This window comes from Manis javanica, chromosome 9 (assembly GCF_040802235.1).
Source record: "Manis javanica isolate MJ-LG chromosome 9, MJ_LKY, whole genome shotgun sequence".
Classification (NCBI taxonomy): domain Eukaryota; kingdom Metazoa; phylum Chordata; class Mammalia; order Pholidota; family Manidae; genus Manis; species Manis javanica.
This window is the reverse complement of record NC_133164.1, coordinates 62,599,979-62,627,143: the sequence shown is the minus strand read 5'-3', so window position 1 is coordinate 62,627,143 and position 27,165 is coordinate 62,599,979. Positions and strand designations below refer to the sequence as shown.

Genomic DNA, 27,165 nt, shown 5'->3' with positions numbered 1-27,165 from the left:
CAATAAGTATCTCTTACAGGTAAGTACTCTTTAAAAAAAAAAACACCTTGGTACTAGGACTCTGTGCTCTTGACATTTTGTTTTTTTAATGTTAATGAATTAGAAACCATCTCAGAATTTGTATAAATGAATCACTGCCTATTCTGTCATTTAAAAAAGTTATTCATGTTAAATAATTTAAACATTAGCAAAAATAGATTATGCAGAAAGTGCACATTCTCCATAATTTCATCTCTTAAAGGTAACAATTATAAGGTTTGATACATGTCTCCCAACTGATTTTTCATACACAAGCCAATGTATGTTATTTTTTTGTCTTTTCAAAGAAAAATGGGATTATACAAGCCATATACTGTTTAACAACTTTAAGTTAGAAATTATTTTGAATGTGTCCTATTGCTGTATTATTCCTAATTTTTTTACTATTGCAGAAACAAAGTTTTCACAAAGTTTGTTTTTGTATGCTTTTCTGAGGGTATTTCCACAGAGCAAATTTTTAACATGTTAGGGGTAAGGCTATGTACATTTTAAAAAGTGTCCCCTATGAGGTATGTTCTTACCAAACCAGATTTTTACCTCATTAATTTTCAGTTCTAGTAGGCTCTAAAAGATGCTATCTGAGAAAGTAGTTCGAATTACATTTATTTTTTAAGTTTGAGTATCTTTTCAAATGTTTAATGGTACTTTATTATTTTTTGCCCAGAAATGTCTTGTAATGTCCTTTGTCCATTCTTCTCTTGGGATGTTTGTTGTGTAAGAGGGAGGAAATTATATAAATATATAAGCACAATAGGTATAGGTATATATATATATATATATATATATATATATGTATCTCTACATGCAAATACTAATCTTTTGTCTCCTGTGTATTGCACATCTCTTCAGTCTGTTCATTTTTTTTAACTTTGGTTATGATGTCTTTCACTGTATTAAAGTTTAAGATTTTACATACTCAGTTTTATAGATTCTTAGAGCCCTATCTTCCAAATTTATAAAAATTTCTCCCATGCTTGATTCCATTTTTCTAAAACTTATCATACATGGCATGATTTAGAGAATTCACTTTTTTTCCTATGTGATAACCAGTTGTTTCAATATCATTTATTGAGTAAATCAACTGATTTGAGATGTCACCATATTCTGTTTATTTAAAATGCTAACTTATAGTTAAGGCATGTTTGATTTATGCCATTTCAAAGACTAGTAGATTCATGATTCATTTAAGTATAACTTCATTTAATTGGCATAAAGTTGTGAGTTTTTTTTCACCTTAGCAATGTTTTTTATTGGTAAGAGTTAACTGCAGAGGTATAAACAATGAATAGCTTCATTAAGAAATTACTGAAATGTGTTTTTATATGGAATGACTAGAAGTCTTAGATTTTCACTTATTGAGGTTTCAACCTCTTTGATTTTTTTGTACCCTTCTAATAAATTATCTCCATAGCTGCCCCAAAGTATTTCAGTTTGATAACTACAAAAGAAATTAAGATACCAATACAAATCTTTCATTGTTTAAAACTCCAAGCCTCAGAAGTAGACAATGCAACATAATTTTCATTCATTCAGTAAAGATCTATAAATAGGGTGATCATGAAATTTATTGTTCAATCTGGGAAGCTTTTGAGAGTGAAAGGTGAGTATCATATACACACAAACATGCATACACATGTGCATATATATGTGTGTTATATACTTGTGTATATGTGGATAAAAATGTATATATATTTTATCTTCTTCCTGATAGAGATCCGTAGTGTAAGAACTTAGGGATTTGAGTGATGGATTTATGTTTAGGCTGAATCTTTAACTGTTATAACCTACAAAGGTTTTTCATGAAACCATACATTAAAAATAATTATTTAATTTTAAAATAGGTGAATAAAAAACCCTGATTACTCTGAGAGGTTTTCATCATTTTTGGTCTCTGTTAGGGAGTATTGATTATTCCCCAATATTCTTGTCTGTTCTTTAAAAAACAATCCCCAAGGTTTGAGTGGGCACATGGTTGCCTACCTAGTGACTACATTTAACAGCCTCCTGTACAAGTAGGTATGGGTATGTGACTTTTAAGTTCATCCACTGGTATGTGAATTGGGGTGTGTGCAGCTTCTAGATCACATCCTTAAGAGAGTGCTCCATTTTCTCTCTTTCATTTCCCAAGGGCCAGAACATGACATATTAGTAGGGAGCCTGGCCTTACAGATTAGAAAAATACTCTAGGGAATGGCAGTTTAACTAGATAAAATCAAAAGTTCCCTGAACAGCTTCACGAAGTCCTTTCCTCTACTGCCTATCTGCTTGGACTTTGACTTGAGAAAAATAACACTTTTTCTTAATAAGCTATTTGTTATAGCAGCAAAGCCTGTATTCTAATGTAAGGTCATGTAGTGGAGAGCCAGTTCATAACACCCTCTAACATAGTCTATTTGGAATCATAATTTTTAGGAATGGCAAGTTAGTATATTGTTTGTATAGCATGCTTCATAATCATTCAGTTAATATACTTGACTAATGAGGTAGGACAAAATTCTTTGTATTTCCTTTAAGATGATCCTCTGCTTTCCGTCACTTGAATGAATTACTATATTTAGTAACAATTTAAAGTATTAGTAAAAATGTATTTATCCTCTTTGACATCTATATAGTTATAAATTTTGTAAGTGTTAAGTACTTTGAGAGTTCTGTTAGGTGGTGTTTCATAAAAGCTCTTAGATTTTTGAACTTCCTTTTGGCTCTACCACTTTAGTTTGTTCTTTGAGATTTTTTCGGTAATGTTTTCTTAGTTTTCTTACTTTTACTGTACGAAGTGTGTGCTTTGATTGTAGTTTCTCGCTAACTTTTCTTTTGGTTAAATGAAGAAAAGATGTACTAAAAGCATTTTGATTTTACCCTTACAGTGGCTCTGATTATTCAGCTTAGGTCAAATATAAAGAATTTTGTATCTGTAGGAGATGTAACTATATATTAGCTATGAAGGATATTTTGAAACAATGATTGTTTTTGATATACTGTTTCATACACATCATCAACTTGTGAAACTTTTAGGACTCCTGATATCACTGGATCAAAATACTGTTTATACCTGTAAAGGATTTTATCTTCTATCAATATATGAGGACATACTTCTAGACTGTACTGGGGAATCATTTTTTTAATGCTTAATATATTAAGAGCAAGGAAGTGTGGCTGTGGCTTTCTTTTGAGTACTAATGATCTATCCATAGAAATCCTGTTTCTTGTTTGTTTATTTCAGTATTCTATTCTTTCCCAAGATCTTGCTTCACAGCAAGCTTTCATACTTAAAGCTCAACATGTTAGTGCTCAGTCCTCATTCCCACATAAACACAACCATTTTGAAAACGTGAACTGATATTAATTACCCCCTTGGCACCAAAAAGTCAGGATTTCCTGATGTGGTATGCTAATGTAAAATGCATTAGTGCAAATGCTGGCTCCAAGGGGTAATACTTTCTAAATAAACACAGCAATGTTTTTCTTTATTCACGACTCTCAGGCTATTCTGAAAGTCATTCATCCTCCGTAACTCCCCACCCCACCAAAAACATTTTGAGTTTTAATAAGTTAGAACTGGGTTTTCATAAGGAATTCAATTCCAAGCTGCAAAGCAGTGGTACTTAATTCTTTGGCTCTTTGAAATAAAATCTACCTAAATGTTCCAATGATTAAATGGCTTTGAACCATAACTTGCAATTGTCTGTTGGGAGAAAACAGTTTATGTTTAGTCACTAATGCCATAAAATGTGTCACTTTGACATAAGCGTTTATTTGGAAATAGAAAATGAACAGAAAGGTCAGTAACTTAAGCCAGAAAGAATGTGTATGGGTTTTTTGGTTGGTTGTGTTGGTGTGAGTGTGTGTGTGTGTTTGAACATTCCATATTAGACTTCTGGTCAAGTGGTCATTTCATGCTTTAATGAATGTACCCTCTCCAAACACCTACTATTACTGCTGCTATTAGATAAAACAAAAAAATGAACGAACCCAGAGATATCCAGGCTCAAACAAGCTAAGCATCTCTGTGGAACAAAAAATGTAAAATGGTGAATGAGGGTGAAACCATGGGCCTCCTGGGTCCTGAGTCTAGAAGCTCATAGTGGTACTTGACAAACTGGCTCCTTTGCAGTGATGGAGAAAGATTACAGAAGATTGGATACCAGAGCCAGGTTTACTGCATGTTGTCAGAGGCTGGAATGTGACTCTCCCCAACTGTTCCCACTTAAAAAAAAGAAGGCTTAAAAGAAAAGCTTGCTGCTGCTGACCGCTACCTATGGCTTAAGGCAGCATAATGTTGCTAGAAAATTTAGCCTCTTGATCTGGAGCTGAACCAAGATATTCTGCAACTTGGTAATTAGGTCTAAAATATTCCTAAAATAATCTTTAGGGAATAAGTTCTCAAAGGTTTGGTTATGGACTTGAAGTAGGGATCTTGGGTGCAAGTGGAAGTACAAAACAAAGGAGGAAAGGTGGGGAAGAGAAGAAAAAGACAACACTACTTTAAATAAGCCCATGTACTAAAATTCTAGAGTATGTCAACAAAATCACTTGGCAGAACATGTATTCCCATCACAAAATTAATTTTATAGTAAGTCTGAAGTTCTAAAATATGAACGTTTAATATGCTCAAGGAAATAAATCCATTCACACAGGTCCTCAAACATATGAAATTGTTAAACGCATAGAGAAAAGAAAAAGGTGTGTAAAAAAACTTGAGAAATCTTACAAGTAAAAAAATGCAGTTACTGAAACAAGCTCAATCGGTATAAACTATAGGCTGGATTCAGTCAAAGAAGAAGTCTGAATTAGATGATAATGTGAGAAATTGTCTCATACCAGAGTACAAAGAAGCAAACATTTAAAAATATTTAAAAATGCATACATAGTTAAGTATTCATATATATATTTGAAGAACATTTAAGAGAGATGAAAATGAATAAAGTTTTAATAAGGCAGCTCCAGAAGAAAGAAATAGAAGGATTGGTAGAAAAGTAATACATAAAAAAAAGAGACTGACAGTCTTCCACCATTGAATCTGTAAATACCCAAATTGCAAATTCATCTGAAGTCCAATCAAGGGAAAGAAAAATGAATCCACATCCAGATACATTATGATGGTGTTCAGAAAGAAAAATCAAAATCACCTGAGGAAAAGGCACATTACTTAAAAAGAAATAAAATTTAGACAGGAGTATTTCCTACAGCAATCAAAAGATACAGGGAGTCAGGTACTGAGGGAAAATAAGTCAGCCTAAATGATAGACCCAGCTAAACTAATTCTGTAATGAGAGCAAAATAAAAGATTTTCAGAATTACAAAGACCAAGAGTTTTATCATCTGTAGAAGTTGTTCTTAAGAAAGAAAATCCAGAACGTGTAGGATGCAGAAAAGAATAGAAATTACGTAAGATTTATCAAATGTAATTATTCACAGGAAACTGACCACTTCTGTTTTGGATGCAAAGGTAGTTAAATGTGATAGGTTGATTGCATTCATGACCTCAGTTCTTTACCCTTTTCTGTTTTCATGCCTCTTTGCCATATGATTTTGCAGTTCTTACTGAAGAGTCAGAGTTAATTTTCTTGCCCCTTCACTCCAAGTTCAGCTGTTTGACTTGATTCAGCCAGTGTGGCATTAGCAGATGGGGCCATACAAAAGCACTGGCACAGTTCTGAATCTGCCCTGTGTCTCTGCCTTTGCTACAGAAATCTGCCCAGGCTAACCTGCTGAAGGAGTGTGGGACGTAGGAGGCAAAGCCAAGGCCGCACGGCTGACACCAGGGCACTACCAACCATGGTCCCTGCAGCCACCCAGCCAGCTGACCACAGATGCGTAAGCAAGTCTAGCCCACAACAGTTGGACTTTCAGGCTCCTCAGCTAAAGAAACACAGTTGTATGCTACTGATTGGTGTGTGTGGTCCTTTGTTACACAGCATTATTGTAGCAGTAGAGACTTGATAGACTAGCAAGACACGTGATAGGAACCATGATGAATGGATATAGCATGCTAAGGGGCTTTTATGTACAGAATGAAAAGGCTGAAAAACTTTAGACTTTGAAAATATTCAGGTAAAATTGTAAGAATAATGTTAAAAGTATTAGTATAAAATATGTAAGAGTCATCATTTTTGAAAGACAAGTACAGTTAAGAAATTTAAGAACCAGAAAAGAGGGAAGGAGAGGAACAGGGAGGAGAAATGGAGAAAATGTACTAATCCAATGGAAGGGAGGAATGAAAAAAAAAAAGGGAAAAGGCAAAAAAAATCACCAAAGAATATGATAAAATTGTATTTAAATACATCTGTAGTAGTCACAATAAATATAAACATTTAACTTGTCTACTAAAACATTAAGTTGGTAATCCAACTATCTTGTTTTTTTATGAACATAAACTGTCATTTAAACATGTTTTATTTTACTTTTTACTTCAGTTCATTATTATTATTTATTTTTATTAAGGTATCACTGATACGAAGGTTTCACATTAAAAACCATGTGGTTACTACATTCACCCATATTATCAAGTCCCCCGCATGCCCCGTTGAAGTCACTATCATCATAGTAAGATGCCACAGAGTCAGTACTTGTCTTCTCTTTGCTACACTCTTTCCCATGATTCCCTCCACACCACGTGTCCCAATCATAATACCCCTCAATCCCCTTCTCCCTCCCTCCCAGTGCACCCTTCTCCTCCCCTGGATAACCATTAGTTCCTTCTTGGAGTCTGAGTCTGCTGCTATTTTGTTCAGTCAGTTTTGCTTCGTTCTTATATTCCACAAATGGGAGAAATCATTTGTTACTTGTCTTTCTCTGCCTGGCTTATTTCACTGAGCATAATACCCTCCAGCTCCATCCATGTTGCTGCAAATGATAGGATTTGTTTTCTTCTATGGCTGAGTAATATTTCATTGTGTATATATACCACTTCTTCTTTATCCATTCATCTACTGAGGAACACTTAGGTTGCTTCCATATCTTGGCTACTGGAAATAGTGCTTTGATAAACATAGGGATACATATGTCTTTTTGACTCTGAGATCTTGTTTCCTTTGGGTAAATTCCTAGGAGTGGAATTCCTGAGTCAAATGGTATTTCTATTTTGATTTTTTTGAGGAGCCTCCATATTGCTTTCCACAATGGTTGAACTAATTTACATTCCCCCAGCAGTGTAGGAGGGTTCTACTTTCTCTGCATCCTCGCCAGCATTTCTTCTTCCTTTGGATGTTGGCCATCCTGACTGGTGTGAGGTGATATCTCACTGTAGTTTTAATTTGCATTTCTCTGATGACTAGCCATGTGGAGCATCTTTTCATGTGCCTGTTGGCCATCTGAATTCTTCTTTGGAGAAGTATCTGTTCATATCCTCCACCCATTTTTTAATCGGGTTATTTGCTTTTTGGTTGTTGAGGCATGTGAGTTCTTTGTATGTTTTGGATTTTAATCCCTTGTCAGATATGTCATTTACGAACATATTCTCCCATACTGTAGGATGCCTTTTTGTTCTACTGATGGTGTCCTTTGCTGTACAGAGGCTTTTTAGCTTGATGTAGTCCCATTTGTTCAGTTTTGCTTTTGTTTCCTGTGCCTGAGGAGATGGCGTTCAGGAAAAAGTTGCTCATGCTTATATTCGAGATTTTTGCCTATGTTTTCTTCTAAGAGTTTTATGGTTTCATGACTTACATTCAGGTCTTTTATCTACTTTGAGTTTACTTTTATGTATGGAGTTAGACATGTAACCTGTCCAGTTTTGCCAACACCAGTTGTTGAAGAGGCTGTCATTTCCCCATTGTATAGCCCTGGCTCCTTCATCATATGTTAATTGGCCAACTATATTATTATTATTAAGAGATACTACTAAAAACATAACTGGTAGAAAATAGATACAGGCATTAATATAAAAGTGTAATTTAAAGCATAATCATTAAAAGGAATAAAAAAGGATCGTAAGTAGTAATAAATGGAAAAAACCATTTAAGATAGAACAACTTTGGAATATATACAACAAAAACAGAGTTACAAGCAAAAATTTGAAACTCCAAAGCCATAGTGGAAGGATTTCAATTTAATTCTTGTAGACTCAGCTTGAACAGTTCTAATAGAAATATGTCAGTCCCATGGGTAATTTAAATTTTTCTGGTAGCTACATTGAAAACAGAAATTGAAACTTTTAATAATACAAATTTTATCTAACCCAGTATATGCAAAGTGATATTTCAACATACATAAAATTCATGAGACAATCTGCATTTTTTTCATAGTGAATCTTAAAAATCTAGTTTGTATTTCATACTTGCAGTACCTCACCAGTTACATTACAAGTGCTCAGCAGCTTCATCTGGTCAGTGCCTACCATAATCGGGCAGTCTTGACACAGAAAATCTAACAAATATGGAATATTGTACCTGACAGAGTATACATTATTTTCGACTACATGTAATATTTACAAAAATTGACTTTATGCTGATTAACAGAAGTCTGGTCAAATTTTAAAGAATCGATATTATATAAATCACTTTCTCTGACAACAGTACATGTGCTAAGAACTTTCACAAGCTGTTAAAAAGCAGCTTGTGGTTTAAGGGAAAATCACAGTGGAAATTTAAAAAGATTAGAACTGAGCTACCACAAAAGCTGTCAGTATAAAAACTTGTGAGATGCTGATGCCAGAGTTCTTAGAACTAAATTGATTGCTTTAAATGCCTTAATGTAAAAACAAAAACATTTGAAAATAAGGATTCTCAAACCAGGAATATAGGTGAGGAAGCCAAAACTAAATATAAAATAAAACAACATAAGTATAAGGATTTTGAAGGGAATAATAAAGATCAGGGCATAAATTAATAAAATAATAGATAATCACCAAAAAGAACCAAATCTGTTTTCAAAAATAAATAAAAGCTATAAATTGACAAAAAATGTTAAGGTACAAGGAAGCAGTTTTAGGAAGAGAAAGAGCAGTAAGACTACACTTGTGCTATCTATTCCAAATATTTACTGAAAGTATACCATGAAGGATCTGTATAGCAAGCCTGATTATAGCTTCTTATATTTGACACTAATACCACAAAATGTAAGTAGATGTGATGTAAGATGTGGTGTCTGGCCCTTTAAGAAACTGTGACTAGACTTAGGAATCAAACAGAATTCTTTCATCACCTATAGCTCATTTATGGATTTTCCCATTGTCCAAAGGGGGTCACTGTCAGCTCCTTTAAGGCAGAGACTGTTTTCTGTGTGTGTGCCTAGAATAATGCCTAATATGTAATGGGAGCTCTGTAAATACTGGTTGAAAGGGAGTAGTGGGAATGGTGGTAATGAATTAGGATGTATGCAGAAATTTAGGATTCATGTATTATAAATGAAGTAATAAAATATCTTGGTAAAGGTAAAAGTCAGGGCCTTAACATAGGTCTACAATGCCTTCTCCACAGTCCCCAATCCTGACCCTTCCTGAGGTCATCTGACTGCAAAACCTGGCCTGGCCTAGGGTGAGGTCATTTATAGTCTGTCTGTCTGACTCAGAGTCCCTTGGAGGTGCCGTGCAACATACTGTGTATGCACACATCTGGACCTAGGAATTTCAGGTAAGGGATTGTGAACTGGGTAAATGTCTATACTACACTGTGTAATGGAAGCAAACATTTCAATGTTATGTGGGCCAAGGGTAGTTGCCTAGTCACAATGGTGATTTATTAATGAATTATAGCACTGCAATAATTTTATGGTTATAAAATGGTAAACATAGCTGACTTTGTCCTGTTTTCCCTTGATAATAATGGAAGTCTCCTCTGGGGAGTATGTATTTGTGGGAATGGAGTTGGAAGAATGATGGCACTGATGACAGCATTCCTCTCTTTATTTTGGTCTCTCTCCGCTCTTCTGAGCCCCCAGCTAAACCATTAGGATTCTACAGCTTGCTAGGAAAACATGTGCTCTTTTTGCTCCTTCACAAATACAGCCAACTATATGGTATGTATAATGATCTTACCATCATGAACTTCTGCTTCCCCTCTTCACATAACGCTCAGAGCTTTGGCCGCATGCCCATTCTACCTTAACAATACCTCTTCTATTTCCCAGCGTTTCTCTCTCTCTCTTACTCTCCCCATTCTGTTACATTCCAAGTGGCTTTCCTTACTGCATAATATTCAGTCAACCATGTTCAATCAAGCTGCTGTTAAACCTGTTTCCTTTATTAACATTTTATGGCTTCTAAGCATTTCCAAGTTCCTCTAGTAGACAGTTCCCTTACTTGAGGGGTGATGGGCTTCTGCCTGGTATGAGTAATTTTTAGGAATAATTTCTCCTATGAAAAATGCATAGCTAGAGCACTTTGGTAATTATGTGTGGGATCTGTACACTCATATTTGGGCTGACACATCAATAAGTTTGCCACAAGAGAGAAAGAAGATGTGTGAAAATTCAGGCTGAAAAGGATAATCCATATTATATCACTTCATATTTGGAAACTCAGATCTAAAATTATCTTCAGAAAGAAATCCTACCTCTTAGTTTGAACTGAATATACTTTATTTCATCTAATCTAACACCCATTTAGTTCACATTTTATTATCTCTGAAATTGGGATTTTTACCCCTTTCTTAAAAATACATAAAATTCTGATGTGTCTTTCTCTTACAATTAATGGTGCTTTAGACTAGATGAATTACATTGTACATTTTTCAAGTATGCCACATTATTTTCATCCCTTTCATTTCCTTAATAAAAGTGCTTGGAACCTGTAATAACCTAAATAAAAAGCCTAAAATAGAAAAAAACATATATTTAAAAAATAAGCATATTGTATTATCTTTATTATCTTTTGCTTAATCATTTCTCCTGTAGAATATTTGGATTTTCTTATGGAAATTACTATTATCAATAATGCTGAGGTGAATAATCTGTGTTTGTATACTTAATGTACAGAGGGGCGATATAGCAGAGTGGTTAAGCACACAGAATTTGGAGTCAGACTGTCTAAATTTGAAAGTTGGTTCATTCACTTACTAGTTATGAAACCTTGGGGAATAACTAACTCTCTTTATTCCACAGGTGCTGCATCCCTTAACTAAGATAATAATACACTTACCTACTTCAGGGTGGTAAGGATTAAATGAGTTAGTATACATATATTACTCAAACTTCCCAATGTGATTATGTGCTAATATATTAGGGTAGTGCCTGGAACATAATAAGTGCTACATAAGTGTAAACTCTTATTATTTGGGGTTATTTCTTTAGGACAGATTCCCAGAAGTGGGATTATCTTGTCAAATGATATATACATTGTCACATTGTCTTTTCTTAAATATATAAAAGAATATTTAATTCTTGTCCTTAGAAACTATAGACTATACATGATTTTGAGATCAGATCGTACCGAACAATGGCCAGAGAAGAATCATCCACCCTTTGCCTTCTCTTTTGTCTGGTTGTTGCTTGTCGCCTCACATTATTTTTATCCATGTATTCACCATAATCTATTTTCCCTTCTACATAAATTCAAGACCCCCTTTTCACCTACTGATATGCCACATTTCTGAGGTTTGGTGGGAATATACTGAAATTCTGTGCCATATTGTCCTATGACTGATACCGCCCATTTGCTGTTCTTCACTTTTCCCTGATTGCCACATCTCATTTGGTGCTGGAGAAAATATGGCTTTTTTCCTTCCACCTGTCTCGGCCCAGGTAACTACACATGATTCAGGGATCTTCAAGGACCAAGCTGTTAGCTATTTCAGACTCATGTCTTACAAACTGATGAAGTCCTGTAAGTAGGTCTTCAAAACATGGCTTCTGTTTTGTTTTCCTATAATCTCATATTCAGTCTTTTCCTGATGATCTCTGTAAACATTTTCTAAGGCTTGGATAAACACTGCAACTTTTCTTTCCATTTAGATCACAGTAATTTATACTTCTGGAAACAGATTGAGTATATGTTATCCCACCTTTGCCAATTTAAAAATTTTTTAGGATAAATTCTTTATTAATCTCATAGAAAAAAGTGGAAATTTATTATAATATTTAGTTCTTTGGTTATTAGTATGGTTGAATCGAATATTTTATTGTAAGCTATTTGTATTTCCTAATTTTTAAAAAATCTGTCTAAATGGTTTTAAAGGGTTTCTTACATATTTGGATTAAGTTCAATAATAAGTTAAACTTTTATAATCTAATTGGGTAAGTAATTATGTAGTGAGTTATTCATTTTTACTAGATGGTTTTTTCATTTTGGCCCTTTATATGTATATAAGTTGGATTTTTTAAATGTATGAAAATAGTTTATTTTGTTGCTTGAAAGGTTGTGCAGTCCTTTTTCTTTGTTTTATGTTGTGTAGATTTATATTTTACTTATAACTTTAGTTAATCTGTGATGCTTTAAAAACATTTTTCCTTAGTTACCAGTTTCCCTACCAATTACTAACTCATTCTTCTGAAAATGTTTTTTAAAATAATATACGCTAATTTTAGAACAATTAGAAAATATAGAAAAGCATAATGAAAAAAACTAAAATTGTCTATAGTTCTACAATTAGCAATAACCATTATTTGCATTTTTGAGTTCTTCCCTCCTTTTTTCCGATTTAATTTTGTTTTTGTTGTCGTTTCCTTTTTTGTACAGAAAAGCCTTTTTCTGGACTATCTTGTTTCATTGCTCTCTATTCTTGCCCTAAACCCCCAACTTGAACGGTCTTAGATTTAAAGTCTGTTTTAATGTAAGCAGGTCACCCTCATTTCCTTGTGATCTTGAACATGCCAATTGCACTTCTGTCTCAAGGCCTTTGCTTTTGTTTTCCCTCAGATACCCACATGGCTCACGCCATTCTCATCTCTTCAGGTCTCTGCACAATGTCACCATATTTGTATGGTCTTCCCTGACCACCCGTTTAAAAATAACACCTAGTTTTTATCATCTTCTCATATACTATTTATGTATAAACTTATGATATATAATATATATGTTTGTGTGTATATGTGTATACATCTATTGTGTTTGGTATTTTGCCTGTTTTTCTCCACTGAAATGTAATCTTTGTGAGGTGAGGACAGGAATTTTTGCTTTCCTTTCTGTACAGTGACAGTCTGTGCTTGGCATATGCAAGTACTCAATGAGTATTTATTGAGACCATGAATAAATGAACAAATGAAGGAGCAGGGCAAATCCCCACTTTTACTCTCATTTTGACTTTGCTTATTTATTTTAGGTTAGCCAATGATTCTGCCCATCAGTTTTTGGTTTTTCAAGACTTTGAGAAAGCTTTGCAACTTAACACAGAAATATGCCTTTCTACCAATTCATTTCTTATAGTAGTGGCAACAGTCTCTAATTCTACTCGTGTTCACTTGAATTCCTCTGGTATTTTTCTCTAATTTTTAAAAGAGTGGTATCTGAGCTTTTGTGTTAAATTTTTTTTTCTTTAATTCAGTGCACTTTTTCAGTTGATCACTGCTAGAGCATGTGTAAATGTCTAACACTGCTTGCTGCTCTTTGGTTGTTTTTTTTTTTTTTTTTTTTGGATTTTCAGTTTCCCTTTATTTCTATAAATTCCAAAGCAGAAAATATTTATATTGTTATATGTTATTATTTATATCGTTAAGTATCTTTAAAGATGTATATGAAGAAAATAATTTTCCCTTCTGTCCCCTGAGAAAAACCAGTATTAATGGGTTGATGCATATCCTTTTACAGTTTTCTCTGGGCTCATAAAGATGTAGAAATACTACATTTTTGTTTATTTTTGAATTGAATTTTGCACATTGCAGATTATGCTGCAACTTTTTTTAAATGGCTTTATTGGTGTATACTTAATATACCATAACATTCATTCAGTGTAAGTATACTGCTCTTTTAAATAGTGAAATATTAACAGTGAAATGTATGGGTATGCTACTCAATAGTTTTAATAAATTCATGCATTTGGGGAGCCATTACTACAATCCAGTTTCAGAACACTTCTTTCACTCAAGAACATTTCCTCATGCCCATTTGCGGACAGTACCTATCTTTGACCAGGCAACCACTGATCTGCTTTCTACTGCTAAGGTTTTGCCTTTTGAAATCTCATGTATCTGTATTCATACAGTATGTTGTCTTTTATTTCTGAATTTTTTCAATTGGCATGATGATTTTGAAAGTCATCCATGTTGTGCTGTAGTTTTTCTCTTTTCATTGCTGAGTAGTAGTCCACTCTATGGATATACCAATTCACCAATTAATTAACATTTATGTGATTCCAAGTTGTAGGTGTTTATGACTAATTCCGCTATGTGCATTTGTTTCTGAAGTCTTTGTATATCCGCATAGTTTCGTTTATCTTGGGTAAGTAGAAGTGGAATTTCTGGGTTTTATGGTAACTGTATAAGTTTTTAAGAAACTTCTGAACATGGGTGGAGATTTGAGAGGGATGGTAAAGTATTCAAGTTTTATGAGCTACTTTGGAGCTGCTTGTAGTCCTTTGATATAGAACCAAGGAAAGAGGATGGGGCTGGAGCCAGAGAGTCATGAGTCATAAAGCATGGGGGTGTTAGTTGAAGCTATGGGAGTGGATGAGATAATCTGAGGAGTTCATAAATACAAGGAGCACTGACCTGGAGACATAAGCTTTTGGGGGAGTGGGTAGCTAAAGAGGACTAGTGAGACAATGGGAGCAATCAAGAGGTAGGAGAACCAGAAAAAAAAAAGTCACAGAAATTCAGGGAAGAAAATTTTATACAGTGTGCAGGTCTGTATCAAAACCTATACCTCCAACCTTTCTGCAGAGGCTAGTGAGCCTTCTGGCAAAACCCTCTTAGGATATATTCAAAATTCCTTGAGTGGAATTTCCCATTAGAGGCTGTACTTCTTAAGCATAGCTTCCTACTCTGGCTGTTGACCACTTCAGCCTGCCCCTCACGTGTGTACTTTCTTGTGGAATGAGGCAGCTGCCAGGCTACTCTGTCTCCCAAACTCCAGGAACCTCTGGTGATATACTCCAAAGTAGTTCTGAATGGCACCCTAGGCTCTAAGTTGAGAGGAATCTACATGGCATACCACTCACAGCCCACTGAAAGCTCTCTTAAGAGAAATTTCCATGCTTGCTTCACTTTAACTTTACTCTTTTTATGCCCTTAAGTGGGTGTTGGGAAAAAAGTCTTAGCCACTTCCTTAGCAAAATCCTATAGAAGTGAGCTAGAACCTTATTTGGCATGTGTTTTGAATTTCAGCCTGAAGTTAGGCTAAAAGGTCCCACTTTAATACACTAGGTTTCCAGGTACTTGAGAGGGCCCAACAAAGAATGAATTGTCAATAAATGTTGAATGAATGAACAAGTGACTCATAAAGGAATGGATAATTTTCATTCCTGTGATCACCTCTTGGTATCATTTCATACTGTTACTACTCCCTTTTGCTTATGTCACTCTTCCCTTGGCCCCTAACCCTTTCTTCACTGGTTATTTCTCATCTCTCCAAGTACACTTTTTACTGCCTGCCCTTTAAATGTTGGTCTTTTTCAGGGTGGTTTCATCCTTACTACCTTCTCTTACCTTTTGATTAAATATATTTTTCCTGTGGGAATTTTTTCCATATCACTGGTCTGACTTGTACCTATATGCTCTGTCCTGGCCTGACCTCTCCACCTCGCTTTATTTAAGCCAGGGATGTGCCACAGCCCGCCTTTCCCAGCTCATGAGAGCCAGTTGGTAAATTGTCAGGAATTTTGTGAGTCAGTTGCAAGGCCATTTCCTTATACGGGGGGCAAGACAGTGGCAACTGTTTGGGATGGAGACTTGGCCAGGGGCGTAGCAGGTAATGCCATCCTTAGAAGCTGGGAGGCAGAGTATGTCACCACATCCCAGTAGCCTCTTATGTTTATGTCCATGGCTATGAAATTGACACCAATGAACCAGGAGATAACTGGGATTGTTGGCCCCGTCTTTGAAATCCCAGCCAGCCATGAGCCCAGAATTGTACCTATTGATATTTAAACAGAGTAGACACTGGCACTGGTAGACAAACCAGACCTCAGCCAAACCACATTTGGGTCCAGCCCCTGACCCAGAACTACTGGTGGCTAAATGTGTAGGTTCCACAGAATTTCCATTAATTCACTCAGTGGGATAGTTTGGTTTCTGCATATTTGGGATTTTAATGGGGTTTTATTGTGTATAGGTGGTATGGAAGTCAGAGAATGAAAACAGTTAAAAAGGTATTTTTTAGTTGAAAGAAATTATCAAAGTAATAGATATTCTTTATAAATAATTCAAATTGTGTAGGAGTGTATGAAGAAAAATCAAAAGTAACCATCACCCTATTCTACCAAAAAACTGTTCCAGGAGATAATCACTGTTAACAATTTGATATATAGTATTACATGCACGCATATGGACTTTACATGTTTATATGAATATACACAAAAATTCATACAAAATATTGTTTTTTAACCTGCTACTTTTTAGTCAGTATTCTATCTTGGGTACTTTAACATGATTAGTTTTTCCTTTTTTCATAGATTGCCAGACTGCCTTCTAAAAATTTGCATAAATTTACACCCCAGTCAACAGTAGAGAAGAGTCTTGTTTCTTTACCAACATAGAGTATTATCAATATTTTTATCTGATTGGTTAAAGTTATATTTTAAGAAGCTATTTTTAATAATCCTAGTGATAAAAAATGAAAACTTCTGCCAGGACAGTTTATATTGAAGATGGAAAATACTCTCTGGTAGTTAGCTCAAAAGTGTGTCTAGTAGTTAAGTCTGTTCTAAGTTCTCTTGAGTTGAGGAAGACAGTACAGATACCCTGGGGCTGCTGCCTCCACTCCTCATTACTTTGAAAATCTCTTAAAATTCTTGGAAATGGGATTCACTTCTATGGTTGCATACAGTACCTTGGTAGAACCCTTTTGAAGAGTTTACTTGTGATATGCAGGAATGACAGAATCAAAACCCTTCAGTGTGGGGAATGCTTCTTGAAGAAGTTAAGCTGTCCAATATAGAGCCATTAGAAAGTTCTATAAGAAGAAAATCACCTTAGATTTTTTTTATCAGTAAGAACAGAATGGATTAATGTCAGCCATTAGAATCATCGTATACACAAGTGAAAATATATTTATAGATGGTAAGGAAATATAAAACATCATTATTACAAATATGTTGTTAAATGTTTGCTTTTCTATATCTTGGGTTTATCTTGATCTCTGTCTCTGGACCATTTTTTCTTTTTTTCCCAGAACTTTTTGATATGAACTTTGGAACAAAATGCAGTTTCAAATTTGGGCCTCAGTTCTTTACTCCTTCTTGAATTCACCTCTTTGCTGGATCATCATAACATAGGCGGAGTGCACGTCCTTGCTTCTTGACTTTGGGCTTGGTGATATGATATTCTTTGCTTTGGCTATTAGAATGAAGTGGAAGTTTTAGTTTTGAGTCCAGAATCATGAGGTGAACATGTCCTGGCTATGCCATGTGTTCAAGGAGGATGAGAGACCTGTGGAGCAGAATTTGTGTATGTGAAGCAGAAACACCCCATATGAATCACAAACTATGAGAACAAGTGCTTATTTTTGTATGGCATGAGTTTTTGTGATTGTTATGCAGTATGGTTTTGGCAATAGCTAACTGATACACAATTATTTTTTTAAGTTCTTGTGCTCTTACAATGTTTTCACTGATTTTTTAATTTGGCATACTTACCTCTAATATGTTGTATATTTGATGCTTATGGTCTTTATTTTGTACAAGGGATTCTTAGTCAAATCATAGTCCAGCAGACTGTGTAATGGTTCCCTCATGTAATGGTAAATATAAAAAAGCAAGCTCAACTTTATTTTCCTGAAGTCCTGTTTAATTGTAAATGAACTTTGCCTGTCCTTTTAAATTCTTTGCTTGGGGTCAGACGATGAGAAATGGATACTGAAATTCTTAAAATGTTTCCTTTTTGCATTCAGTTTTTAGAATTGTCTTCACATGATGCAGGTTTGAAAGGTTAAAAATAACTGTCCCTTCAGAGATTTCTTCTTGGTCTGTATTCTTCCTTCGGAATCTTTAAGCTTTTCCCACCCAAACTGCGTCATCATCCTTACCTAATTTAAAAATCTCCCAGATCCAATGTGCTACAAAAATCAATGAGATCTTCCCCACCAGACAATCCCAGCAGCCACACATTATATTCTCTGCTCTGATTCTGCATGAGTTTGATTTTATATACTCTATTGTAATAATTTATTAACTTGATAAAATCTGCTGACTCCTCATGGAAAATATTCTGTTTAGATTTTATATTTCCTGTGGATTTCTTTCCATAGCTTTTATTTTTGAGTGTTTACATGAGAATAGGGCCTTTGTTTTTTAAAAGTTCATCTGTGCCTGCTGTTTATTGTCTTCCCAGAAGTCAAAGCCCTCTGTTTGTGACATACATCGTGCTTTTCCTATTGAAAGCACTCAATGAACCCTGAATGATTAATCTTCCCACTATGTCTATGAGTTATCTAGGTGAGTTGAATCAGCCCCATTTTATGGGCAGGTCAGCACAGAGATACATAGCAAGCCATCACTTGAGGATGTCAAGAGTTCAAGTGTAAAGCCCTTGCATCTCTTGTATGAGTTGATACCCTTCTCCTTGGTTAGTTACTTCTGTTGGGTTATTATCATGTGTATTATATTATGTTTGCTTTTTCTCTGCACATTTCTGAAGGAAAGATATATCAGTGGGAAAGGAAAGATGAACCTTGATAAGACTTAACAAATAAATGGCCACTCCAAATGTGTCAAGGGAGCGGTCCCTGGGTCATCAGTTGGTAAAGGTGTGGCAGTAGTCTTATGTAACAGCATGTTTACATGGGCTGAGGGGCAAGTTGACCTCTCCTTTTATGTTGTCTATTCCTATACCACAACTTTGGGGTCAACTGAAAAGTGACAAAGTGAATCATGAATATAAAATCCAGTATATTCAAACTAGCCATTAAATTAGCTAGGTTTATTCAGGTTCTTTTGATTGTTATGTCAAGATAACATTAAATTTTGCTTACTAATTGGAGATCAATAGCAGTGATGATTAAAACAAAACAAAATTTTAAGAAGTCTGTGGAAAAGTTTTAATAATCAGTTTGGTTTTTCAGAAAAGGGTAGTTCATGCAGTTGTTGTAGATCAATGTTCAGGATGATAGGCACGGATGGGAGTGTCTTAATCTTTCCTGCCCTCTGAGATGTCCTCCAAAAACTTCCTATTTTTCTGTCTTCCCTTGATATGTATATTCCTGTTAAAAATCCTTCCAGAACCTTAAATGTAACAACATCTAACTCTTAACCTGTCTTTTCCTTTGAATCCGCATTATAGTTTGTTTGAAGCTGTCTTTTATAAGCCTACTGTCTTATCCTCCTATTAGACACTAAACTTCTTGGGGGCGAGGATTATAGTTAATTCATCTTCATATTCTCTGAAGGCCTAGGATTCCAGTAATATCCTTCTATTCTTACTATTTCAATAGTGTTCAATGCAATGCTAAGTAATGAATGAAATGTTATACCTAAAATATATACTGCCTTCCACCAGTTGTGTTAGATTTGGATAGAGAATCTAGTCTCAGTAAACCCCATGAGGAAACACAAACGTTGACAAATAGTCTGTTATAATAGTTCTGTTGTTAGGAGCTTATCTAAACCAAATCCAAGATTACATTTTTGGTGAATTTCAGTTTTTGTAACATTCATAGAATAGAAACTCCAAACCTTTTAGTTCCAGTTTTCAAAAGGATCAGGTTGCCTTAGTAAGAAATCAGGGACTGAGTGGAAGCTGTGCTTGACTGTTATCTAAAGAAAAAAACCACAATAGGGTGTATGCAGGGGGGAGAGGGTGTTCTCATATATACTGAAGAAGTTATTCCACTACTCTTCACCAACCTTTAGGAATCTGGAAATAATATACCTATTGGCTGTTTGTGTTAGAACAGATGTAAAATTAATCAGTCTAGCTACCAATACCAGGTCTGCTTTGGCCAGGGAAAAATTTTTAAAAAGATCTCCCAGAACAAGAATCACTAAAAAAAAGTCCTTCAAATCACATTATTAGTAGGCTTAAACATTGTCATTGTGTCATATTTACTTGTGTTTACCCTCTTGTGAGTAATTTTTACCTTCTCCCAGGAAACCCAGGGTCATTTCTGCCCCTAACTTGCCCTTTCTGGAAGGCAGTTTTCTTGCCCACTGCATCAGTGCCTTCTTGGGAGTACACTCAAAAGCAGTGCACTTGAGCAGTTAGGTCCTCAGGTGCCCTTCCGGAATGGGGAGCCTTTGTCCCTGGCAAGATGAGCCACAGCAGATGGCCCTGTTGAAGTCCAGAGAACACAGGTTGCTCCGTTAGCAATGATATTTGAAGCCATCTACCCCCTGACCTCTTCCTTGCCCTTTTGCTACAAACACAAAAATGGAGGTAAATTATTTCAGTAAGCATTCTTGATTCCTAATCATCTTCCCAGCTATACAAGGGAAGGTATTAATTAAACTGTTAGATGAGTATGACATCTACAACTCATAAAATGGATTAAGGAAATCAAGAGCTTTATACCACGAAAAGCAATGTTAAAGCATTTGACTCTGAAGAGGGGACCGTGGCTTGAGTCCTAGCCTCAGCATTTGCAGACCAATCCACCCAACAGCCAGTAAATATAAATCTTGGCTATGTGAACAGATCTACTATTTTATGGCAGTTATCCAGACTCCTCCTTGCTTGGTTTAATGTCCACATGCTCCCAAGAATCCCATTTTTCTGTCTGCTCCTCTCTTAACTCCCAGCATTCTCTAAAACCTAGATTCAAGCTCACTTTACTCTTAGCCTCTTTTAACGAAGTCGTTCAGCCATGGCACCATCCCTTGGTGACCTGGTTCCCACTCTAACTCACCTAAGACTCTGTGAGGGTGGTGGGAGTCACACAGGACTTCTCAGAGCCTCAGGTTTCCATGTGATTATAATGGAGCTGATGATCTATCTCATATGGTTTTGTGACATTAACGTACCATGCTAGCTGAGTTTTATTCAACAAACTTACTAAGCATTGCTTTGGGCACTGGTGTCTGCAGATGAGTAAGTTGTAGTTTTCTGATGAAGACAAACAAGAAGTGAAGGCTTGTGGAGGGAAAGAGGAAGTTATCGTAGTATGGGGATTGCTCAGCGCACTATCAGTAGATGAGCTTGGGTAGGAGAGAAGGCTTCCAAAAGAGAGTCACACTTGAGCTGAGTTTCAAAGCACATTTTGGAGTTAGCCAGCTGGGAAAATAGGATAAGAAACTTCTAGGCAAGATGTGGTACATATATACAATGGAATACTATTCAGCCATAAGAAAGAAACAAATCCTACCATTTGCAACAACATGGATGGAGCTGGAGGACATTATGCTCAGTGAAATAAGCCAGGCGGAGAAAGACAAATGCCAAATGATTTCCCTCATTTGTGGAGTATAACAATGAGGCAAAACTGAAGGAACAAAATGGCAGCAGACTCAGAGACTCCAAGAATAAGCTAGTGGTTACCAAAGGGGAGGGGTGTGGGAGGGCGGTGGGGAGGGAGGGCAAAGGGGACTGAGGGGTATTATGTTTAGTACACATGGTGTGGGGGGTCATGGGGAGAACAGTAGCACAGAGAAGGCACATAGTGGATCTTGCGCAACTGATGGACAGTGACTGCATTGGGGTATGGGTGGGGACTTGATAATATGGGTAAATGTAGTAACCACATTGTTTTTTCATGTGAAACCTTCGTAAGAGAGTATATCAATCATAACTTAATAGAAAATAAAAAAAAAAAGAACCTAGGCAAAAGGAGCAGAGCGGTGTTCAAAAAAGCATTGGTCATGTCAGAGAGAGCTGGTCCCTGTGATCCTTGCCAGGGGCTCTCTGAGCTTTTCTTGTCAAAAGTGTTAAAAAAAAAAAAAAGGTGAGGTCATTATTTAAGTTTATGGGGTTATATATTGGGTGTTAGTTATTTTCCCTCTCCCTGTCTTATAACTGCATCTAATTTTGCTTCGGGTAAACTGCCCACCTCTTGTGTTTGGGTAAGCCTCGTGAGGTCACTCCCAGCTTGGATGGGAGGCATGTGTCTTGGCCCAGGACGCTCAGCACCTTGGATTCTCCCCAAGGCAGTAGTTGGTTCAGGAGGCACCCTGAGGGTGAGCACAGGGCCAGCAAGAGTCAATTTTGAGACTGATTTCTGTCTGTTTTCTGGAAAGGCTTGAGCCTAGAATTTTATTGGGCTGGAACTTCTACAGCCATCTGAATCCCACAAAAATGCAAATCTAAGGAGAGCAGAGCTCAGAAGTGGGAAAAGTAGAACTGGGTCCCAAGGTGGCCTTGCTCTTAGCCCAGCGAGACCAAGCCTGACACCAGCTAAACTCCTGGTTTTTTCTGTTATGCATCAGATCTCCTTCATTTAAGCCAGTTTCTGTTCCTTGCCATAAAAACAAAAGTTCTGACTCAGATTGGTTGTTTTGAGGAGCGCATGAGCTAATATAGTAAAAGTGCCTGGTGTAATGTTTGGCTGAGAGCAGGCTTCAAGAAGGGCTTGCTCTGGTTACGAGCAAAAGCCCAGGTTGCTGAGAGCACAGGGTGCCTTTGGGGGATTTCTGGTGAGTTGCTATGGTGGGATGAATTGAGCACCTTGGGAAGCGACAGGACAGGAGCTGGGCCCACTAGCAATAGAAGCATGTGTTATTTTTTGGTGAAGAGTTTGAACTTCATCCTTAGGCAGTTTCAAAAGTGATTAAGAATGAAGAAAGTCTCCACCCTTGTGACCTACTCTCCCCACAAATGGCCCCACTTCCCAGCACCATCACACTGGGGGGTCTGCTTTCAGTGTATGAATTTGTGGGGTGACACAAACTGTCTGTGGCAGAAGGAGAGAAATCCCAATAAATAATTCAGACAAGAAGTAATGGAGAATCTGAACTGGGGTGGGGAGGAAGAAGGTTGGTATGGATTTAATAGGCATTGATAGGGTGGATAGAATAGATCTTAGTGACTGGAATAATAATGAAAATAGTTTCAGTTTATTGAGCAACTACTGTATTCTGGACTCTGTTAGAGTAAGCATAGGATGCTAACATGGGGAACTCCTAGTCTAGTAGAGCATGTGCTCCAGAGAATAGAGTCTGTTCGGGGTTGAACCCTAGTGCCTAGCATAATACCTGATACATTTCTTTCTGTAAAGTGACTGAGTGAGCCCTTATGGTAATTCTTAAAGATAAGTATTGTTAGTAGATGACAAATGTCCCTATTTTATATTTGAGAAAGTTAAGGCTCAAAGAGTAGTGTGTGTGCGCGTACACGCGTGCATGCTGGAGGGTTACAGTTTTACACAGGCGGTCAGGGAAGTCATCCCCGAGAGGATGGCAACTGACGACCTGGAAGAGGCAAGGGGTGAGCTATCACATCTTTTTGGAGAGTATTTTAGGTGGAGGGAACATAATCATATGAACAGCTCAGAGGTTTTTATTTTTTTTCCCACATTAGTCATTTCCTTCCTCCTGCAGAACCAAGCAGAGCGTGAGTATGAAGCCTAAAGAGAAATAGTTCTGCTGAGAGGAGCTTGTCCCTGGGGCCACTCAGCCACTGCTTCCTCTAGCCAAGTGCATGCATGGTCCCTGTGGGATTCGGGGCCTGACGCTGACCAGAAGGGAGAGGCCTGGTCACCCTGAAGAGGCCGGGATAGCAACTACAGAGACCAGTGACACTAAACTGTCAACTTTCCCTTCCAAGTTTTATGCATAAATTGACAATTATGTTTCACTAACCATAAATGAGTTCATTTTGTCTTTGCTCAGAACTAGTTTATGAGAGAAATGTTACAAATCATCCTTTTGTATTTGCTAAATCTGGACCTAATTCCATTTTTCAAAAAACCATGTTTGCACACATAAGGCCACATGAAAATGAACAAATAATGAAAAATGGAATATAACAAACCCCCAAAGTCCTAAAGAATTAAAACTCTGCCAGAATTATTTATAAAATGTGTACCAGCATCCAAAAGTATTTACATTTGCTCCATGGCTTATAAAATCTGGTGCAATGCAAACATACTTGGTAGTTCCATGAGACCCGAAACATGTTTCTGAAATCCTGTGCCCAACTCCAGCACAAAGCAAAGAGCCCCATATGGTGGGATCATAATCTTAACATAAAAAATTCTTTATAACTAGAGACCTTTAAGATCATTCAGAATAGAAGTTGAATTTTGCATGCAACTCTAGGTTACTCTCTAGTAAGTCTATTAATTCAGATGCCAGCCAATTTCCTTTGACTCGGTGAAGTTGGTGCAAGCTGGGGAGTCAGGCATCCTGAACTTGGGGTTTGTTGGGGTGAAAGCGACTGGATTGCACAAAATCAAGGTGGGGAAGAAAAGTGAGTGGAGATCATAAGGCCCTTTGAAATACAAAGGGGAATCTGAGCACTGAACGATCAGGGAAACTATTACTGTTCTAGTGATGTAGAATGAGATCAAGCTTTAAAAGCTCCCCAGTATAAAGCAATATCGGGAGGGACACTGCAGAGGGATTTCAGTGTACATCCCCCACCGCACAGCCCTTGCTCCTGTGACCAATTCAGATGGTAGGAACACAATGCCATCCATCTGTACCTCTTTGAAACAAGAGTCTCACATTCAGGCGTCCCTTTTAAATGGTGGATACAAGAGCCAACTCTTGCTGCTAGCACAAGGTCTCCCAAGGCTGTTAATCATCAAGCGCTGATAGCTACTGTTCCTGTTTGGATGAATACCAAGTAGAGAGATGGGGCGACCTGAGGAATGGAGAGGAGAGAGCAGTGACGGACTGGCTTTGTTGTTTTGGAAAGGGGTTGCCAAAAAATATTACCTGGGGTGCTAGTGCTCTTCTCGCCAACCCTGAGGGGTGACTGATGAGAACGGCCAACTAATTTACAAAGTATAAAGTAGGGGATGTATCTGAAGCAGCACCTTGTTATTAATAGAGTTTGTTTTTCTAGATGGTGATGGCTGAATCTTATTTGCTTTTTGTTTTAGAATCCAGGCAGCATTTGTTTACACTTTGTAATTCTGTTTGCATTCAGTCTCTCTCATGGCATCTCCTAAAACGAGGTTGTGTGAAGCTCCAGAGAAACTTAGAAGGAAAGGCTCTGAAAACAGAAAACTTACCAGATGCAAAAGAGAAGAATTTACGAGGGCACATATAAGGAAATAGAGTGGCGAGTTCTTCCAAGTCACAGACATCTCAGTTGGAAAACAAACCGAGTCGGAGCAAGTGGCTCCAACCAGGTGGGCTCCCATCAAAATGAGGTTGTATTTGCGCATGTCCATCTCTCTCCTCAGCCAATGATGACAAATCCAGGGTGTCCTGTGGAGACTTGCCCTCTTGAGCACCTCCACGCCTTGGTCTTGTGCAAACCACCATCTGGTATCAAGAAGTCTCTTCGTGCCTTTGGGTACATCTTGGGGGCAGTGATTCTCAGTATGATGATAAGGGTTTCTGCCCGGCTACTATATCAGAAGCGAACTTATTGAGAACCAACAACATACCTGGGAATAGGGAAGGAAAAACATATCTCCCCACAGTTTATTTTGGAGTTGTCTTCCACTGTCCCCAAGTGCCGAGAGCACAGCGTGGAGTTGCTCATAAAACCTGATTAGGTCCCACAGTGCTAAGCACATAGAGTTTCAAGAGGCTGGGAAATTGTTACCATTGGAGGTAGTATGAAAAATGGTCCGTTTGGGGGGAAGACAAAAATTAAACTGAGATAACTAAGAAACATATTAACTAAAATTATGTTTGATTTGCCATCAAGAGCTCCCTCTTATGGATGCTTGGGAGAGCGCCTCCATGGGAAGCTGAAAGGTGCTCAAGGCCTCTCCTGAACTGATAGTGCTCCCCGGGCTGATGTGAAGAGTTTAGGAGCAGGGAGAACCGCAGAGACCCTTCAGTTAGCTGGGAGGTCCTTGTGAACGGATTTGGGAAGGACAGGCTTGACGAAAGGAGAAAAAAATAATTTCGCTGTAAGAGTTGTCCCTCAGTTCTTTTGTTCCTTACATATAGTAGGCACTGAATAGGTATTGATGGAATAAAGGAATGTTTATTCAAACATGTTAAAACCATATGCTCTTTGAAACCAAGTAGTGGATCTAGCCAGATGTTGTCGCTCAGATTATTGTCCCATGACAAGAAACACTTCGCTCTGTGTAAAAATAAAGTTAAAAGACAGCTTTGTAGAACTTTCTCTGGCTCGTTATTTGGTCAAGTGATTTATGATCTTGAGATTGTGGAAGTTATAGCAATCCTGAATTGCCAAGTAGAAATAAAAGCAATCTCTATGTAGTAAAATCTTGGATTGAACATGATCATGGAGGCAGCTGACAGGCAAGTATATTTTGGCAGAGGAGAAGAATCTAGAGAGGCTGCCTGGAGTACAAAGCAGACCCTGGCCTTGGGCTGATAAATGAGTTACCGTAGTGACTGAGCAATCGAACTTTGCCATAATTAAATCTTTGTGTATCTGTATGAACATGATGCAGTGGATCTCAGGTGGCTAGGTTTGTTTTTCCTTTTCCTTAAAGATCCCTAGAGGGTGTATGCTCCCATGTTTCAGTGTCCTTTGCAACCTTGCAACAAAATCACATAGAGTGGGAAACACTGTTCCATCTGTTGAGAGGGAAGGGTGAAAAAGTGGGAGTCTTGGAAGGCCATGGAGGGAGGCTTTGGAATCATCCTAGGGAGGTCACATTGACTGTCCTGACTGGCCATGTATATAAAGGAAAAATGTCACTTTACAAAGAGTTTCCTTTTGCATGAAGGTTATCAGATCTAAACCAATTAAAACCAGACAAATGAAGAAGAAGAAAAGCAGAGTAGTATCTGTAGAAGAAAAGCTGGAAGAAGAACAGAAAACTTCACACACCTTGGCTGCCAAGTTGCATCAGAGTGTGACATCAGGGGAGACAGAGGTCACATATGGGGAGAAAAGCCATCCATCCAAACAGCAATTCAGGTGCAGAAAGATCAATCTATGGACTAAACTGAAAATGTATAGTGTCAATGTCTTGTCAATGTTTCTGTGAGGAGGTCATGGAAAGCAAGTCTGAGCAGAAGGGAAGGGATTCAATCTACCAGCCTGGTGATATTTGTAAAGAATTCTTGGAAGCTGCCA

The 27,165-nt window shown here is 37.2% G+C and overlaps 1 long non-coding RNA gene across 1 annotated transcript; it reads left to right on the top strand.

The window, feature by feature from the left end:
• The first annotated feature begins 1,097 nt into the window (after positions 1–1,097).
• On the top strand, positions 1,098–26,233 carry LOC140843387 (uncharacterized). Its single transcript, XR_012121097.1, has 2 exons — positions 1,098–9,605; positions 25,078–26,233. It is a non-coding gene; the product is annotated as an uncharacterized lncRNA (long non-coding RNA).
• The last annotated feature ends 932 nt before the right edge of the window (positions 26,234–27,165 follow it).